Genomic DNA, 10,434 nt, shown 5'->3' with positions numbered 1-10,434 from the left:
ATTCTCCCTCAGTGTACCCGGGCAGGTGTGAGGCGGCTAGGGGATTTTCACAGTGATTTCATTGCAGTGTTAATGTGACACTAACAAGTAAACATTCAACTTTAGTTTTGCTGTGCAGCACCCAATATCATTTCATGCTGGACCCTTGCAGCTGAAAGGGGGAATTCTTCATTCTGTTATGCTGAGCTAGCGTTGAGTTCAGGAGCCTGAGGTGAAATGGTTTGCAATGTGGAAAAAGCATTATGTCCAGGAGAGAATAAACCTATTTAATCTTACAGACCTCATCTATCACGGCAAATTAAATATCAAAAGGCTCCCTAGAAAATGTAATACCAGCAGTAAAAGTAACTGATTAAACTTTATAACCTCGTGTTCAGGAAAATTTTTATTTAAATTTCTATTGGACTATCACCTCAGTCATTAATCAGTGATGTTTTTGTGGATGTGCAACACTAGAACAAAGTGCAGTGATGAACATTGAAGAGGTAGATCTTGGATTTGAAGGTACCCGTGCACTCTTCCTGTGAGAAAGTAGGTCCGCATTTTGAATATTTTAGATTCTTTTTTTTTTGGACTAAATGTTGGGAGGATGCTGCTAAATTTGATTTGACTGTGTGCTGGCTATGGCTCAACTGGTAGCTGTCTTACCTCTGAATCAGAAAGTTCTAGAATCAATCTCCGTTCCAGAGCTTGAGCACTAAACTCAAGGCTGACATCTCAGTTTGGTACTGAGGGTGTGCTGCACTGTCAGAGGTGCCGTGTCTCGGATAAGATTTTAAACTGTTGCTCCTCTCTTTCCCCATTTACTTTCTTAGGTGGATGCAAAAAAAATCTCATGGCAATATTTGGAAAATGGATGAGGAATGGTGGGTGGGATGGAGGGAGCGGCACAGGGGCCTTGGAGGGGGTGGGAAGGTTGATGCATTGAAGGTGTTTATTCCTAACCAATTTTTTTGTCCCTCGACATCACAAAAACAGACGATCCGGTCATTATCAGATTGCTGTTTGTGAGAGCTTGTTGTGTACAACTTAACTGCTACATTATAGCAGTGACTAAACTTCAAAGGTACTTCATTGACTCGAACGCACTTGGGACATTCTATGGTTGTAAAAAGGTGCTATATAAAATCTTTCTTTTTGATGTCAGGATACACTTTTTCCCGAAGTTTTGATTTCCCCTCCAACTTTCTCGTGTCTTCTCCTGAGGGTTTTGACTCATGGAGCACAATCTTGCCGGAAAATCCCACTGGCATGATTGGTCGGAAAATTCCAGCCATGGTGCCCATGCACCAGGGTAATTGTTGATAAGGTGAGATTTAAGTAAGATTAGGAGAGGTTCACGTGGGATAGAAACACTTGCAAGAAAGAAAGAAAGACTTGCATTTACAAAGTCCTTTTCACAACTACCAAGTTTACAGCTAATTAAGCACTTTTGAAATGTAGGAACTGCACAGTCATGTTGAGCCAAATGGCTTGTTTCAGTGCTGTAAATGATATGATATGTTAGGTAATACTGGGATAGTCCAGGCCCTTTCCCCTGCCTCTTTTTTTCTGGTCACAGGCAGTGTGTGAGAACTAGCTTGCGTTAATGGTATGTGATGGTGTTTGTTTTAAGTTCAAAAGTAAGGCTTACATTAACACTGCAATGAAGTTACTGTGAAAATCCTCTAGCCGCCACACTAGTGTGTCTGTTGGGGTACACTGAAGGAGAATTTAGCACGGCCAATGCACCCTAACCAGCATCTTTTTTGGACTGTGGGAGCAAACCAGAGCACCCAGAGGAAGCCCACGCAGATATGGGGAGAACATGCAGACAGTGACCCAAACCGGGAATTGAATCTGGGTCCCTGGCACTGTGACTCAGCAGTGCTAACCACTGTGCCACCATGCCAACGAAGCTAGAATTGCCTGTTTGGGTACACTGAGGGAGAATTTAGCACCTAATCAGCACCTTCTTCGGACTGTGGGAGGAAACCCATGCAGACACTGGGAGAACATGCAGATTCCACACAGACAGTAGCCCAAGCTGGGAATCAAACTCAGGTCCCTGGCGCTGTGAGGCAGCACTGCTAACCACTGTGTCACGTTGGCACCCGAAGCCACGTGGATATAGCACGAAAAGCCCCTGTGATGGTAAAAATGATAGGCTGTGAACTGATACCTCATAATGGGACAAAGATCACAGCAGTCAGCTTGGGCTTCTAAACAGCCCCACTTTCTCCCGACTGTAGCCCGCAACACCCCCCCAGCAATGAAAGTCCTGCCTCTGCAGGCACATTCTCCCAAGGCAAGTGGGACGAGCTGGGAATTTTCCCAACTCCTGCCACCCATCTTGAGGATGGAAACTTGGGTCAATAAGTGCATGCGGAAGCAAGAAATAAGTGATAGAATTAGATAAGGTCCCAGAGGAAGAAGGTTCATGTGGAACAGATAAAACACTGACATAGCCCTACCTTTTATTATTCATTCACGGACACAATGTTTGCATTGCCAGCTGGGCCAACCCTGCCCTGAGGGACATTTAAACTGTGGATCTGGAGTCATATGCAAGCCAGACTGGGTGACCACAGATTTCCTTCCCTAAAGGACATTAGTGAACCAGATGGGTTTTTACCACAATCGACAATTGTTGCATGGTCGTTGTTAGACTTTTAACTCTAGATTTTGATTGAATTCAAATTTCACCATCTGCCATGATGGGATTCGAACCCGGGTCCCCAAAGCATTACCCTGGGTCTCTGGATTACGAGCCCAACAGAAATATTGCTGCGCCACTGCTTCCCCTCGGGCTGAAAGGGCTGCTTCTGTGCTCTAATTTCCATATAGTTCCAAAACGGGGCAAGGGTTGTGAATGGGTGTATCATCCAGGCAATGACTATCCATCCTAATGTCTGTGGGAAGATGCTTAGCTCATCATTCTCATTTCCTCACAGCAGCAAGGCTGGGAGCAGTTCATTAGTAATGTAGAATGCAGTAAGCATTAATCCATATTCTGCCATGCCATACTGTGACACATTAATGTTCCTAGAATGCTGTGACACCTTACTGCTGCTGAGAATTCTCACTGGCAATGATACAGTAAATTCTCGATTCAGAAAACGGATGAGAAGGTTGGGGAATTAAGGGTGAGTTTTCGAACAGTTAGGTTAAGAGTCACATCTTGCCTGGAGCATGTACCAGGAAGAAACTGTCTGCCACGTCTAGGGTGGAAGAACTTCCATGAAGAAAAACTGTAAGTGGTACTCAGTTGTTAGTTATAGGGGGCAACATCACCTGGATTTGTGTGATAGTAAAGGCTGGAGAATTTATCTCGGATCCCAAACAGTAGCCAATGTGGTACACGTAGCAAACTAAATGTCCAACAATCATTAGCCTACATTATGGATCATGAAAAGGGCAAGATGACATTGGGAATAAGTTTCGAAAATGAACCTAGGAGTCTGCAGCGCCTGTCAGCAAGAATATGTCATGTTGACCTTAAAGTCTTGAACAAGTTGCCAGAGATGCTAACTCAGATAGTGAGCTATTTCACACCATTAACTCTTTCACGACATAATTAAAGATTATCCAGGGGTTTAATTGGATTGACCCTGCACTGGAGTAATATAAAATCTGGTTTTTGCCCCCAACTGTATTGAAGGCACTGGCTTGTGTATCTGTTCAGGAGTATGCATAGAAACATGGAATATAAAAGCAGGAGTAGGCCATTCAAGCCTGCTCCACCATTCAATGTGATCTTGGCTGATCATCAAATTCAATACCCTGATCCTGCATTCCCTACATATCTCTTGATCCCTTTAGTCCCCACTGCTATATCTAATTTCGTCTTGAAATCACACGATGTTTTGACTTTGACTACTTTCTGTGGGAGTGAATTCCACACATTCACCACCCTCGGGGTGAAGAAATTTCTCCTCACCTCAGTCCGAAAAGGTTTATCCCTTATCCGCAAACTATGACCCCCTAGTTCTGGAAAAGGCTGCAGATGCACCACCTGAGAATGAATCTCCTCACTTAGAGCGGGACTTTCTGGCCACACTTGCCCCACAACCAGAAAATCCCACCCAAGGTCAATGGACCTTTGCACGGTCCGCCACCCTCCTCCGCCTCCTGCACCCCCCTGCCTCCAAGGCGGGTGGGATGGGAGGATTCCACCCTTAATCTTTCCTCGTATCCAATTTGTTATTCACTCTGCTTCTAGCTGAACATCTACCTTCAATAAAGTGAATAGCCCAGAATGTGCTTTGATAACTAGCTTTGGGACGGCTGCCACAGCTCAGACACAATAAAATTAAACCACAGAGCTTGAAGGGGTATTTTGAGGAGATATACAACTTCTAAGATGGCGGGGGCGGGGAGGGGGCATGTCTGCATTGAAGACTTCAACAAATTAAAGGTTTATAAATCTCAATGCCTAATCTCTTTGAATGGTAATGTCATTCTTTCAGGGATTCTCAAACTAAAGTTTAACTTTTTTACAGATTTTCTTGACAGCTGGATTTTATACAATAAAAGAGACTTACATTGAGTAAAATGTTGAAGACTGTCATCTGAAATAGCAGTAGATATTCTCTTTGCCAAGACTAAGTATTATTAAGTTGACAAGACAAGGAATGAAGCCATATTAAAATAACTCGACTGACAAAACCCTCATACAATAAAGCTCAAATCTGCCAGTTGTATTATGAGCCATTACATTCTGACAAGCGTAAGTTCTGAAAAGAAATCATTTTAACAGCTCTTGGCCCAAGCCTGGGATTGCAGTGAGGATGCTGATGTTAAGTGGATTTGTCAGTAGTGGTTGTGATGGGATTTTGTACGCTCGGCAAACAGAGAGGATTTATCCCTGTGTCGCTTCACAGAGAGATAGGCAGTAACTTCAGTGGTTCACCTTGTACAATTTGGAACCTTCCTCCCTAATGATTTTCCATTTGCTTCAATAGCTCAGAACCCAGGGGTTCAGACTGGATTTACAGCTGGTGACATTCTGTCATGTTTGGACCTTGATTTTAATTTAAAAAATAGCAACAGTTGTAGGAACCACAGGGGCACAAGGGTAAATGTCGAATCTCTGTCCCTGCCTGCCACACACCCCTACCCCTTCCCGCCATTTTCTTTCCTCCCTTTATTACCTTGTAATGAAGACATTAATGATGAGAGCACTGATTTGTCTGAAAACAAATTCTTAATTATTCTGCTCCTTCCTGCTCTCCTGGAGGTGCTGACTCTGCCCGTAGCCCAGCTGTGTATAGAATCCCTACAGTGCAGAGGAGGCCATTTGGCCCAACAAGTCTGCACTTATTCTCTGACAGAGTATCTTATCCAGGCTCTCTTCCCCACCCTCACCTCGCGCATTTACCATGGCTAACCCCCCTAACTTACATATCTTGGGACACTAAGGGGCCAATCATTAGCATGGCCAATCAACCAAACCTACACATCTTTGCACAGTGGGAGAAAACCGGAACACCCGGAGGAAAGCCACACAGACACGGGGAGAATGTGCAAACTCTACACAGTCACTGAGGCTGGAATCGAATCCAGGTCCCTGGTGCTGTGAGACCATATAGGTATCTCTCAAATAGCAATTCCAATCCCAGCCTGCCAGACCACTAACCTCATCATCTTTTCAATAGATAGGTAGTTTTAAATAAGTCTGTCATCCTGGGACACTCTCCTTGTCAATTGTCAAAATTGAGAACCCACACTTGTGTAGAAAAATTCATTCTGACTTCTGCTAAATTAACAGTCACAACCTGAACCCTGTGCCTGTGAGGCTTCTCTGTAAATGTTCTTTCAGTTTTATCCTTTCTATCCTGTTGGTATATCTTACGTAGCACATCCTATTAAAGCAAAGTGAAGAATGCCCTGAGTTGCAGAGTGCAGACGTGTCCATTCAGCCCATCACACTTCTGTCGGCTTTTTGAAAGAACGACCAAATTAATCCCACTCCCCCGAGCAATGCATATTTTTGCCTATAGAATCAAAGGTGAGGCAGTGGCACGGTAGTAATGTCACCGGACTGGTAATTCAGTATCTAGTCTCACAACACCAGGTTAACATCCAACAGGTTTATTTGGTAGCACCAATTCAGTAATTCAGACCAGGGTTCAAATCCCAGCTTGTCAGCTAGTGGAATTTAAATTTGGTTAATATTGGATTTGATTTATTATTGTCACATGTATTAGTATACAGTGAAAAGTATTGTTTCTTGTGCGCTATACAGACAAAACATGCCGTTTATAGAGTACATTGGAGAGAAGGAAAGGAGAGGGTACAGGATATATTGTTGCAGTCACAGGCTGTTGAGAAAGATCAGCTTAATACATGTTAGGTCCATTCAAAAGTCTGATGGCAATAGGGAAGAAGCTGTTCTTGAGTCAGTTGTTACATGTTCTCAGACTTTTGTATCTTTTTCCCGATGGAAGGAGGTGGAAGAGAGTATGTGAAGGATGTGTGGGGTTCTTGATTATGCGGCTGTTTTTTCAAGGCAGTAGGAAGTGTAGACGGAGTCACTGGATGGGAGGTTGGTTTGCCTGATGGACTATGTTCAAAACACATTGTAATTTCTTGCGGTCTCCTGAACCCCCTCCCCACCACCGATGATCTCTCTCTGGTCTCAAATCCATCTCCCCACTTGTTCCCCATAGACCTTTTTTTTAATTAGAAATATATCTACCTCCTTCTTGAAATCATTCAACGATTCAGCCTCCACCGCGTTATGGGGCAGTGAGTTCCACAAATTCACCACCCTCTGCGAGAAGTACTTCCTCCTCATCTCAGTTTCAGTTGTGTCCAAAGCTGTGTGGGTTAGGTGGATTGGCCATGCTGAATTGCCCCTTCGTGTCAGGGGGACTAGCTAGGGTAAATGAATGAGATTACAGGGATAGGGCCTGGGTGGGATTGTGGTTGGTGCAGACCTGATGGGCCAAATTGCCTCTTTCTGCACTGTAGGATTCTATGGATAAATCTACGACCTCTCAACATACACCTGTGACCTCTTATTCGAGATTGTCCAATGGAGGGAATATTTGGTCTACGTTTACTTTATCAATTCCTTTTAAAATGTTGTATGCCTCGATCAGATCTCCCACCATGAGAGTAACTATCCTCGGTGCCTTCTCCAAGGCTTTGCCATCCTCCCTAATGTCTGATGCCCTGACTGAAAAAATGAAAGATTTGCATTTCCACTGCACCTTCCACAGCCACTGGACGTCCCAAAAGTGCCTTACAGCCAGAGAAGTTAATGTTGTAGTCATTACTGTAATGCAAGAAATGCAACTGTCAAATTGCCCAAAGCCAGTGCTTACAAACCGCAATGTGATAAATATTAGATATTGAGCAGAATTTTCCAGCTGTTCATGCCAGCAGGATTTTCTCATCCCACTTCAGTGAGCAGAGATTCGGCTGAGCTCCAAATTCCCTGCCCTCACTTGCAGCTTGGAAAAGTGTGAGGCTATGCACTTTGGAAGGAGGAATGGAGGCATAGACGATTTTCTAAATGAGAAATGTTTAGGAAATCAGAAACACAAAGGGACTTGGGAGTCATTGTTCAAGATTCTTTTAAGGTTAACGTGCAGGTTCATTGGGCACTTACAAAGGTAAATGCAATATTAGCATTCATATTGAAAGGCCCAGAATACATGAGCAGGGATACGCTTCTGAGGCTGTAGAAGGCTCTGATCAGATCCTATTTTGGAGTATTGTGAGCAGTTTGGGCCCTATATCTAAGGAAGGATGTGCTGGCCTTGGAAAGGGTCCAGAGAAGGTTCACAAGAATGATCCCTGCAATGAAGACCTTGTCATATGAGGAACTGTTGAGGGCTCTGGGTCTGTAATCGTTGGAGTTTAGAAGGATGAGGGGGGGTCTTATTGAAACTTACAGGATACTGCGAGGCCTGGGTAGAATGGATGTAAAAAAGATATTTCCACTAGTAGGAAAAACTAGAAGGCACAACCTCAAGCTAAAGAGACAATCCTTTAAAACAGAGATGAGGAGGAATTTCTTCAGCCAGAGAGTGGTGAATCTGTGGAACTTTTTGCCAGAGAAGGCTGTGGAGGCCAGGTCACTGAGTGTCTTTAAGACAGAGATAGATAAGTTCTTGATTAATAAGGGGATCAGGGATTATGGGGAAAAGGCAGGAGAATGGGGATGAGAAAAATATCAGCCATGGTTGAATGGTGGAGCAGAGTCGATGGGCCGAGTGGCCTAATTAGAACATAGAACATAGAACACTACAGCACAAACAGGCCCTTCGGCCCACGAGTTGCGCCGATCACATCAACACCTATCTATAACCACCAATCCCATAAAACCCCATATACTCATCCAGAAGTCTTTTAAAAGACCCCAGCGAGTTCACCTCCACCACCACTGACGGCAGCCGATTCCATTCACTCACCACCCTCTGAGTGAAAAACTTACCCCTAACATCACTTCTGTACTTTCCTCCCCGCACCTTAAACCTGTGTCCTCTCGTAGCGACCATTTCAACCCGGGGAAATAATTCTGCTTCTATGTCTTATGGTCTTATGGTTATGCAGTGGCGACGGGGTATGAACTGTCGATAAGATCATTCCCATGTTTTTTGTAATTGAAGTATAATTCAGTAATAACTCTGCTGCCCCTCACCATGGGATCTCTTATATTTGCCAGAGGGAGCAGACGGGGACTTTGATTTAACACTTCATCTGAAAGACAACGGGCGTAATGCCTCGCCCCAAGATCAGAAAATCCCATCCGACGTCAATGGACTCTTGATTTGTTTGTGTCCCACCCACTACCCTTCCCATGGCGGGTGGGGTGGAAAAATTCTATCCATCAACTTTGACAGTATAACCCTCCCTTAGTATTGTACAGGGATATCAGCCTGGATTTTTATGCATCAGCTTGGAAGCCATCTCAATGGCCGGAGTTCTCCAACCTCGCCTACAGCTGGGGTTGCCTGGTCCTGCTGCTGCAAACGGAGATTTGGCTGGCAGCGGTGGTAGGGGTGTGCGAGACCAGAGAATTCCAGCCTCTATCTCCAATGTCACTCATGCCCGAATCTGTTCATTGCCGTTGAGCGCCTGATTACACATGGTGATCCCATCATTCCCTCTCACTGTTCCATAATTCCATCCCCCTTACCAACTTGTTGGCCATATAAAGCACCCGAGATATTGTTTTAGAAGTGAAGAGTCCTATAGAAATTGTGGGGGAAAATAATGTTGCTTCTGCACCTGTCTGGAACGCGCACGTCGATATTCCACATATTCCATATGGGCGACATGCTGACACAGTGCTTAGCAATGCTGTCTCACAGTGACAGGGACCTGCGTTCAATTCCTGGCTTGGATTATTGTTTGTGCGGAGTCTGCACGTTCTCCCCGTGTCTGCATGGGTTTCCTCTGGGTGCTCCAGTTTCCTCCCACGGTCTGAAAGACGTGCTGGTTAGGTGCATTGACTCGAACAGGCTTCGGAGTATAGCAACTGGGGGAATATCACAGTAATTCCATTGCAGTATTAATGTAAGCCTTACTTATGACTAATAAATAAACTTTACTTTACACACCACCAGCCCATAATCTTCCATCCAAATAGATAGATAGCCACAATAATACACAATTCTACAGTGCAAGTCCCTGGGGTGAATTTTGACTCCATTCTTTTAACTGGGACCTCAGCTGCATAGCCCACATTCTGAAACCGGCTGACAACAGGTCACATTTGTGCTTCAGTTTTCCCGGTTCCCAATTTCCATTAATTATCCCGTGGGCCTGCAGGATATAGTCCTCATCCTCACAGCATGTGTCACCAAACACTTTCAGCAGAAGAATGCGGCTCTTATCTTGCCCTGACGCCACGGAAATAGTCAGAGAGCCAAATTGCCCCAGGAGCTCTGCGACACCGCCTGCTCCTCCATCAACACACCACGTGACCTCCCTCCTAATTAGCTTGTTTTATTCTGGAGACTATTTGGGGGAAAATGCTCGGTAATGAACAGCATGATTTGATTTCGAAAAGGTCAAAAGAGAAAGCAGCTCACAGATGATTTAAATCACCAGACTAAATGAAAATACAAGGCTGATTTAATTTATGATATACATAATTCAACAGGAACACAACACCAACAACACAAATTTCTCTATAAAAGTCAAGGTCATTCAACAATAATGCCCCTGGAAGACTGCCAGAATCTGGTTGTGTACTAATGTGTAAGAGTGCATGTGTAGACCTCCTGCTGAAAATTAAGAGTTTTCCTGTGGTTACCATGTACAGTAGTCTGTGAGTGAACTTTAGAAATGACAACTGACCTAACAGACAGAGAGGAGTGAAGACAAACCAGTGACCTTTTAAGGCTAAAACATTTGGTCATTTCTTTTTTTAAGTGTCCATTTACAGTGACAGTCCATTCACAGGGGCAATGCAGTTTGTACACACAAAGAATGCTG

This window comes from Carcharhinus amblyrhynchos, chromosome 23, assembly GCF_965287045.1.
Source record: "Carcharhinus amblyrhynchos chromosome 23, sCarAmb.v2.hapA, whole genome shotgun sequence".
In the NCBI taxonomy this organism is placed as follows: Eukaryota; Metazoa; Chordata; class Chondrichthyes; order Carcharhiniformes; family Carcharhinidae; genus Carcharhinus; species Carcharhinus amblyrhynchos.
The sequence above is the reverse complement of the archived record's forward strand: the minus strand, read 5'-3'. Positions refer to the sequence as shown.